The sequence below is a fragment of the Galeopterus variegatus genome, unplaced genomic scaffold (assembly GCF_000696425.1).
Source record: "Galeopterus variegatus unplaced genomic scaffold, G_variegatus-3.0.2 Scaffold5684, whole genome shotgun sequence".
Taxonomy (NCBI): Eukaryota; Metazoa; Chordata; class Mammalia; order Dermoptera; family Cynocephalidae; genus Galeopterus; species Galeopterus variegatus.
In genome coordinates, this window is record NW_007731795.1 from 14,992 (window position 1) to 24,512 (window position 9,521).

The 9,521-nt window shown below is 35.2% G+C and overlaps 1 pseudogene; it reads right to left on the bottom strand.

The window, feature by feature from the left end:
* Positions 1 to 899: 899 nt before the first annotated feature.
* LOC103605251 lies at positions 900 to 2,669 on the bottom strand (annotated as a pseudogene).
* Between the last annotated feature and the right edge of the window lie 6,852 nt (positions 2,670 to 9,521).

Genomic DNA, 9,521 nt, shown 5'->3' on the forward strand with positions numbered 1-9,521 from the left:
TCGCTCAGCCAGTGAGCGGCCGGTCTGTACGTGGGATCCGAACCCTCGGCGGGAGCGCCGCCGCGCTCCCAAGCGGCGCACTGTAGCAGTGCGCCACTGGGCCAGCCCCGCTATTTTTCATGTTTCAAGTACAGTATTCATAAGCATATTATCCCTGTTTGGCAATATTTTTCTTACAGCATTTTAAATATATTATTCCACTCCCTTATGTTTTTCAATGTTTCTGATGAAAAATTCACTGATCATTATGGGTTTCCTTTTATGTGACAAGTCACTTTTCTGTTGCTGCTTTCAAAATTCTCTTTATGTTTTATCTTTGACAACTTAATTATAATGTGTCATTGTATGAAATTCTTTGGTTTAATCTCATCTGAGGCTTCTTGGGCTTGCTGAATTAGGATGTCAATTTCCTTTCTCTGACTTGGAAAGTTTTTAATTCATTATCTTTCTATCCTTTTTTTCTTTCTCTTCTACCTCTGGGACTCCATAATGCATGTATTGGTCTGCTTGAGGGTATCCCTTAAATCCTTTAAGCTTCTCTCTTTTTCATTTGTTTTTTTCTATTCTCACTGGATAATTTCCAGTGATCTGTCTTTCTCTTCACTGGTCATTTCTTCTGCTTGACCAAGTCTGCTGTTAAAACCCTCTAGTAAGTTTTTCAGTTCAGTTATTGTATTCTCTATCTCCATAACCTATGTTTGTTTTTATTTTGAAATCAAATAATATTTTCTTTAAATTGTGTTCATATATTTTCAAGCTAATACCAACTGGAAGACCAAGCCCAGGAATTCACAGAGGAAATAACCTTCCACAGAACAAATAACACCAAAGCACTCTTCTGCCACTCCAGTCCACTAGTTTATAACCATAATGGTGTCTGTCAGCTAGTGCTATCCATATTAAGTGTTTACTACATCATCAATTTTCAGAATGCTCCAAGGAGTTTCAGTTGCTAGGATCAGAACACTGACTAAAACCAATAGAGGTCGGACAACTAGTTCCTCTAAAATGTTGAAAACACCACCCTTTTGGACATTAATACCTGTAGTATTATCTCCCTCTACATGCTGATTTCTTAGTTCTGTCACTGTAGAAATGGGGTTCAGGTAAGCATTTTTAGTTATGTAGATGGAGAGACCTTCACAGTATTAGGGTACTACAAAAAGTTCTTGGGAAATGGAAATAAAGGATAATAATAATTTTTCCATGAACTTTTTAAAGACCTCTGATATCTGCAAAATCAAAATCATGAACACAGTAGGATTCCATACCTCTTAGTGTTCATGCATATTCAGTTAATCATAGGGTTAACTGTATTTTGGAAGCACCACCTCCTTTAAAAAGAGCTCTCTTCTTCACTAAATAGTAAATAATACATAGGGCATCATAAATGGAACATTTGGTTTTTCAGTGACCAGTTTGTTAGAACTATGAATAAGAACTGTAACTTTTTTTCCAGGGCTGGCTCAGCCTGTAATCTTGAGCAGTTTGTCAGAACCATTTAAATTCACCTTCCTGGGTAACTGAGCACAACCCAGCATGTCAGAAATGAATTAGTCAATATGAGCAAATGGGTTGTTTCAAGTTGTCTTACAAATGAATCCAATGTCTTCTATTTCAATATCCTTAACCATCATAATCTTCATTTTGTTTAGAAAATGGAACTTTTGGGGCTTCCTGAGTTGGGATGATCACTGACAGAATCTCTTAGAATAGATTTCTGTATGAGAAGGATGTTACATTGTTTTTTTTTTTTTTAATTTGGTTCACTTAATTTAGAATATAGACTCTCTTCTCACAGCACTCAGTCCATATGAGTATAGACAGAAACTACCATTTGATTATCCATATCTGTTTTGGGAGCAGATAACAAAACTAAATATGCCAAATCTCAACTTTTTCAACTCCAGATTTTCTTGAATTTGCTACTTTTTGGGTGAGAACCATCCCTTCCACCAACTCACAGTCATCAGTTATCTCACCAAGTTTCTTAGCTACTTTCATATCTCTAAGATCTACACTGGTAGCTATGGTTGGGTCAATCACTTTCATCACTGGATTTTCACTCATTGGAGAAAGTAGACTTGAATACTGACACACAACCTTTGAGTTCAAGGAAGTGGCTATACTATTTAACAAAACTTCTCTGTTACTCAGGTCCATAGGTAAAAACATGTTAGTCAATACTTTAATTCCCTTTCTCAAAGCCTTCTGGAATGACTCAGAAATGATAGTTAGATGAATCCCTTTCCAAAGAAGCTTTTTACATAAATCTAAGAGACAGCCAACACTGATGACCACTGATGTGGTGCCATCTCCTGCTTCTATATCTTGGGCCTTAGCTCCACCAGCATTATGGTTACTGCATGCAACAGTTTTATTTGTTTCAGAATAGTTCACAGCATAATTTGTAATGATCATGTCACCTTTTCCACTTTGACCTGTGTTATCCTTTCCTTTTGGTCCAAGGCTTGTTCTAGTTGCATAAATAACACCTTTGCCACAAAGATGTTGCTGAAGTGGATCTAGGCTGACATTTCTCAGTCCTGATAGGCATTCTTCCTGCAGTCTCCTGTAGTCCTGATGGGTGCCCCACTCCAGGGTACCAGGTTCTCAGTCACAGCAAACTTAGCTGGGTCTACATGGGACCAGAAGAGATGGATGGACATTGATTCCGGCCAGCCACAGAACTGTGGTTAAAGTCCACTGTCTTCATGACCCTTCTAGAAAGCAGCACTGCTGCAGAGAGAAGAATGTTTGGTACTTTCAAAATATTTTTTGTCTTGTTGAAATTCTCATTTTGTTAATGTATTGTTCTCCTGACCTCTTTGAGTATCTTTATGACGGTTAGTTTCAAATTCTCTGCAAGGTAAATCATGTATCTCTGTTTCATTGGGATTGGTTTCTGGAGATTTACCTAATTCCTTTGTTTGAAGCATATTTCCCAGTTTATTTTCCTTGACTCTTTGTGTTGGTGCCTGTGCATTAAACAAAACATCCACCCCTCTCAGTCTTCACAGACTGACCTCATACAGGAAAACAGTCAGCCTGGTCAGAGATTCTAGAAGCCTCTCAAATATTTATGCTACTTTAAACTGCCATTTCTATTCTCATTGGCCCCCAGGTGTCTAGAGTGTTATGAGTCCCATCATCACTCTGAGACAAGTGAGACAGAAGCCAGTGCCTTAGGCAGCCCCTAGCACAATCAGAATGTATGACCTTTGATCCAGTCAATCCTTTCCTTCCCTCTCCAGGGAGAAGCTGTGAGTTGGGCTTACCCACTTGCTTCTTTTTTACTAAGGCTATGGTATATGCTAACTTGTTATTTCAAACTGAAGTCTATGTATTCAGTAGCCCCAGGTATCTACAATATGACAGGTCCCATCAATGCTCTGAAACAGATGAGGAAAAGGCAAATTACTTTGGGCAGTTCCCAGAAAAATCAGAGCATGAGTATATGGATCCATCCTTTCTTTCCCTCTTAAGAGAAGCTGGGCATGGGGTTTCTTTCCAGTCATGTAATGCTGTGCTGGGGTTAAAGCTTTGGGCAAGAGGGTATCTCAAATTCTCCTACCTGTTTCAATGTGGCAGTTTCATGCTTGCCTGGGATGCAGAAACCTCTCAACTAGTTTCTGAATTTCTAACAAAAAAAATTGGTTTGTATTTTGTCATTGAATGGGTATGTTCATAGAGGCGAAAGAGGGTGCAGGGCTAATGATTCTGCCATCCCTTCACTTCTAATCTATCTGTGTCTTTATATTTAAAGTAGATTTTCTGTAGAAAACATGCACAGTATTTGGGTCTTGTTGTTTGATCTATTTTGATGTTCTGTCTTTTAAGTGGTGTATTTTGACCATTGGTGTTCAAAGAGATCATTGATATTCTTAGTTTGATATCTACCAGTTTTGTCACTGTATTCTATTCACTGCCCTAGTTCTTTGTTCCTGCGTTTGCCTTGCACTCTTTTACTGCCCTTTTTAGTCGTAATGGTATTTTATATAATTCCATTTTCTCTCCTTTCTTAGCATATCAATTATACTTCTTTTCAAACATTTTTTAATGACTGCCTTTGAGTTTGCAATATCCACTTGCAACTAATCCAACCCTACTTTCAAATAACACTACACCATACTGGCTAGCCAACCCCCAAAAAAACAAACAAAAAACTCAAATAACACTATACCATTTCATGGGTAATGCAAGTACCTTATAATAACAAATTATTTCTAATTTCTTCTTCATATCTCTTGTGTCACTGCTGTCATTAATTCTGTTTATATGTAAACTATAACCATTAAATATATTATTGCTATTATTACTTGAGAAAACTGTTATCTGTTAGATCAAGTAAGAATAAGAAAAATAAAAGCTTTTATTTTACCTTCACTCATTTCTTCTTTAATGCTTTTCCTTCTTTTATGTAGATCCAAGTTTCTGACCTATATCATTTTTCTTTCTCTGAAGAACTAGTTTTAATTTGTCTTGCAAGGTAGGGCTACTGGCAACAAATTCCTTCAATATTTGTTCACCTAAGAAAGTTTTATTTCTCCTTCCCTCGTGAAAAAAATAAGTTTGCAGGACAGAATTCTATGTTGGTGATTTTGTTTTTTCTCTCAATGCTTTAAATATTTTATTCTACTCTGTATTTGCTTGAATGGTTTCTTTTGAGAAGCTGGATATAATTCTTATCTTTGCCTATCAGTAAGTTGCTTTTTCCCCTGTGGCTTCTTTCAAGATTTTTTCCTTCATCTTTGATTTTTCTGCAGTTTGAATATGACATGCCAAAGTATATTATTATTGGATTTTAACATTTCTCTTGCTTGTGTTCTCTGAGCTTTTTAGGGGAGAAATTCACAGTTATTATTGCTTCAAATATTTCTTCTGTTATTTTCTCATTCTTCTACTTTTGGTATTCCCATTGAGAATATGTTACATGCTTTGTAATTGTCCCATAGTTCTTGGATATTCTGGTTTATTGTGTGTGTGTGTGCGTGTGGTTTTTTTTTTTTTTTTTCCAGTTGTTGATTATCTTTGCTTTTCAGTTTTGGAATTTTCTGTTGGCATATCCTTAGGCACAGAGATTCTTTCCTTAGCCATAACCAGCCTACTAATGTGCCCATCAGAGGCATTCTTCATTTGTGTTATAGCGTTTTGGTCTCTAGCATTTCTTTTTGATTATTTCTTAAAACTTCCATGTCTCTCTCTGCTCTTGCATGTTGTCTACTTTTCCCATTAGAACCCTTAGCATATTAATCATAGCAGTTTTAAATTCATGGTGTAATAATTCTAACGTCGTTGCCATATCTGGATCTACTTCTGATGTTTTGCCTCTTCAAACTGTGCTTTTTGCCCTTTAGTATAACTTGTAATTTTCTGTTGAAAATTGAACCTGAAGTACTGTGTAAAAGGAGCTGTGGTAAACAGGGTTTTAGTAATGTAGTGGTAAAGTATGTGTGTGGGGGGAAGGGAGTAGCATTGTATAATCTTATGATTGGGTCTTAGTGTTTTAGTGAGCCTGTGCCAGTGGGCTGTGAATTTCACAAGTGTTTCTCATGTTTCTTAATTTCTTTTTATCACCCTCTTAGGAAATATAGCATAGCTAGAGGTGAGTACAGTTGAATATTTTCCTTCCCCCACATGGAAGGAAAACTACAGCTGGCTGTAGTTGGGCATTTCTCTTCTCCCAGGTAGGTTAAGCTCTCATAAAATCCCAGTAGGTTAGGCTCTGGTAAAATAGTTTCTGTTGAGGCAGGCCTTGTAAATAACAATGCTATGGCATATTTTAAAATGATAACTTTTCCCTTTCCTCTGCCAGACACTCAGTGGGAATTTTCTCCAGTCTTCACTATGAGAGCATAACAGAGCTCCTGGAGGTAAAACTTCCTAAACTATAAGAGTCTCCATATGACTGCACCCTCCTAGAGTTTTTATCGTTCAGACTTGTGAACACTGAGCCTCTAACAATTTGCCAATTAATACTTCAGGTATTCCTATCCTGATACATATTTCTGTGGAGGTGTCTTTCTGCTCCAATAATCTGTGATTCTCCATACCTGCCTGTCCATTTCTCCAATTTTGGGGGCAGAAGTTTTCCTGTGATCTCATTTCTATGATGAATCTAAAGCATTGTTGACTTTTCAGTTTTTCAGCTTTTTAGTTAGTAGGATGGAGTAATGACTTCTAAGCTCATTGCATGCCAAACTAGAAACCAGAAGTTTTTATGGGAAGTTTTTAAACTACACATTGAATTTCTTTAAGAGCAATCGTGCTACTCAAATAATTTATTTCTTAGGTAAGCTTTTGTATTTTGGGTCTTTCAAGCAATTTGTCCATTTCAATAAAGTTGTTGAATTGGGATAACATTGCTCCTAATTTTCCTTATTATCCTTTTACTATGTCTAGAATCTGTAGTCACGTCACCTTTTACTTCTGATAAGGTATTTTGTGTGTTCTATCCTTTTCTGCTTATTTTGGTTAGAGCTTAATCAATTTTAAAGTTCTTTTTAAAAAACCAACTTTAGTTTTTATTTATTTTCTCTTTGGCATTTATTATTTCCTTTCTTTGGCTTACTTTGGGTTTCGTTTGCTCTTCTTTCTCAACTTATTAAAGTGGAAAGTAAGGTCATTGATTTGAGTTATTTTTTTATTTCCTAATAAAGGCATTCAGTAGCATAAATTTCCCTTTACATACTGCTTTATCCACATGTGTTTTGATATGTTTTGTTTCATTTTCATTTAATCCAAAATACTTTATAATTTCTCTTTTAATTTCTTTATAGAGCCATGAATTTTGAAATGTGAGGTTTAAGTTTCTAAACATTTGGAGATTTCACAGATAGGCTTTTGTTATTGAATTTTAATTTAAATCCATTGTGGTCACAGAATATACTTTCCATGACTTGCAAACTTTCATATGCACTGAGTCTTATTTTATGGCCCAGAAGATGGTTTATCATCATAAATATTCCATGTACACTTGATAACAGTGTGTATTGTATGTATGTTTGGTGAAGTGTTCTGTAAGGGTCTGTTACTTCAAATTGCTTGATATTGTCACTGAAGTTGTTTATATCGTTAGTGATTTTCTGTCTACTTGTTCCATCCATTTCTAAAGAGACATTTTGAAATCTCAGATTATAACAATAGATTTTTTCTGCTTCTCCTTGAAATTCTACCAATTTTCACTTGTATTTTGCAATACTGCTATAACATTTGAAGCACTCTTAATAGACTTCATAATTATCTAGAATTTTTAAATGTTCTTGGTGAATAACCTCTTTATCATTATGAAATGCTTTCTTTATCCCTACTACTATTCTGCGTGCTGCAATTTATTCTTCTTATATTAATATAATGAACACAGCTCTCCATTGGTTAGGGCTAGCAGGATAAAATCTGTTTCCTTCTTTTACTTTTAACCTGTTTGTATCTTCTTATCTAAATTTGGCTTTAAATTTAATTTCTTATGGGAACCATAGCATTGGGTCTTGTTTTCATCCAATCAGTTGTTGGATTTTTAATTCAGTTGTTTAAACCATTAATATTTAATGTGATTATTGATATACTCGGGTTTATACTGTTTACATTTTGTTTTCTATTTGTCCTATCTATTCTTTGTTCTTTCTTCTATTACAGACGATACATGGGTCCAAGAAGAAATCAAGCAGGAAATAAAAAAATTTATTGAAATTAATGAAAATAATGATACATCATACCAAAACTTGTGGGATACAGCAAAGGCAGTACTAAGGGGGAAATTTATTGCATTAAATGCCTACCTCAGAAAAATGGAAAGCTGGCAAGTGAACAATCTAATAATGCGCCTTAAAGAACTAGAAAAACAAGAACAATCCAAACCTAAAGTTAGCAGAAGGAAAGAAATCATCAAGATCAGAGCAGAACTTAACGAAATTGAAACCCAAAAAACAATACAAAAGATCAACAAATCAAAAAGTTGGTTTTTTGAAAAGATAAACAAAATCGACAAACCACTTGCATGGCTAACAAAAAAAAGAAGAGAGAAGATTCAAATAACAAAAATTAGAAATGAAAAAGGTGATATTACAACTGACCCAAATGAAATACAAGGAATCATCCGAGACTACTATAAACAGCTATACACCAACAAGTTCGAAAACCTGGAGGAAATGGATAAATTCCTGGACTCACACAAGCTTCCAAAATTAAACCAAAAAGATATAGAAAACCTGAATAGGCCAACAACACTTGATGAATATAGATGCAAAAATTCTCAATAAAATATTAGCAAACAGAATACAACAGCACATATGTAAGATCATTCACCATGATCAAGTGGGATTCATCCCAGGGAAGCAAGGTTGGTTCAACATATGCAAATCAATAAATGTGATCCACCATATTAATAAAATCAAACACAAGGACCATATGATCATCTCTATTGATGCCGAAAAAGCATTTGATAAAATCCAACACTCATTCATGATAAAGACCCTTTATAAATTAGGTATAGATGGAAAGTATCTCAACATAATCAAAGCCATATATAATAAACCCACTGCCAATATCATCCTGAATGGGGAAAAACTGAAAGCTTTTCCTTTAAGAACAGGAACCAGACAAGGATGCCCACTCTCACCACTCCTATTCAACATAGTTTTGGAAGTATTAGCCAGAGCAATCAGAATTGAGAAGGAAATAAAGGGCATCCAGATTGGAAAGGATGAAGTCAAACTGTCCCTGTTTGCAGATGACATGATCCTATATATCGAACAGCCCAAATCATCTACTAAAAAACTCTTAGAGGTGATAAAAGAGTTCAGCACAGTAGCAGGATACAAAATCAACACTTCTATTGCAGATATATTAACTGCAATATATCTTCTTAATGAACTGACCCTTTTATGAATATATAATGCCCTTCTTTGTGTCCTGTAACAACTTATATCTTAAAGTCTATTTCATCTGATATTAGTATAGCCACACCAGCTCTCTTTTGATTATTATTTATAGGGAATTTCTTTTCCCATCCTTTCAGTTTCAATCAAATTGTGTCTTTGGATCTAAAGTGAGACTTTTGTGGAAAGCATATACAGACATGTGATGCATCAGAATGTTTTGGTCAATGATGGACTGCATATACAATTGAAGTCCCATGAAATTATAATGACTATACCATATAGCCTAGGTAGAGCCATATGGTAGTAGGCTATACCATCTAGGTTTCTAAAGTATATTCTATGATGTTCGCACACTGAAAAAAGTGCCTAACAAGACGTTTCTCAGAACATAACCCCAGCATTAAGCAACACATGACTGTAGCTGGATCACATTTTTCGTTTGTTTTTAAATCTATTCTGCTAATATCTGACTTTTAATTAAAAAGTTGGGCTCACTTACACTTAAACCGAATAGTGATAAGGAAGGACTTATCCTTCCATTGTGCTGTTTACTGTATATACTATATCATTTTTGTTGTTCAATCATTCCATCACTGCCTTATTACTTGATTACTTATTTTTTTCTAGAGTACCATTTTGATT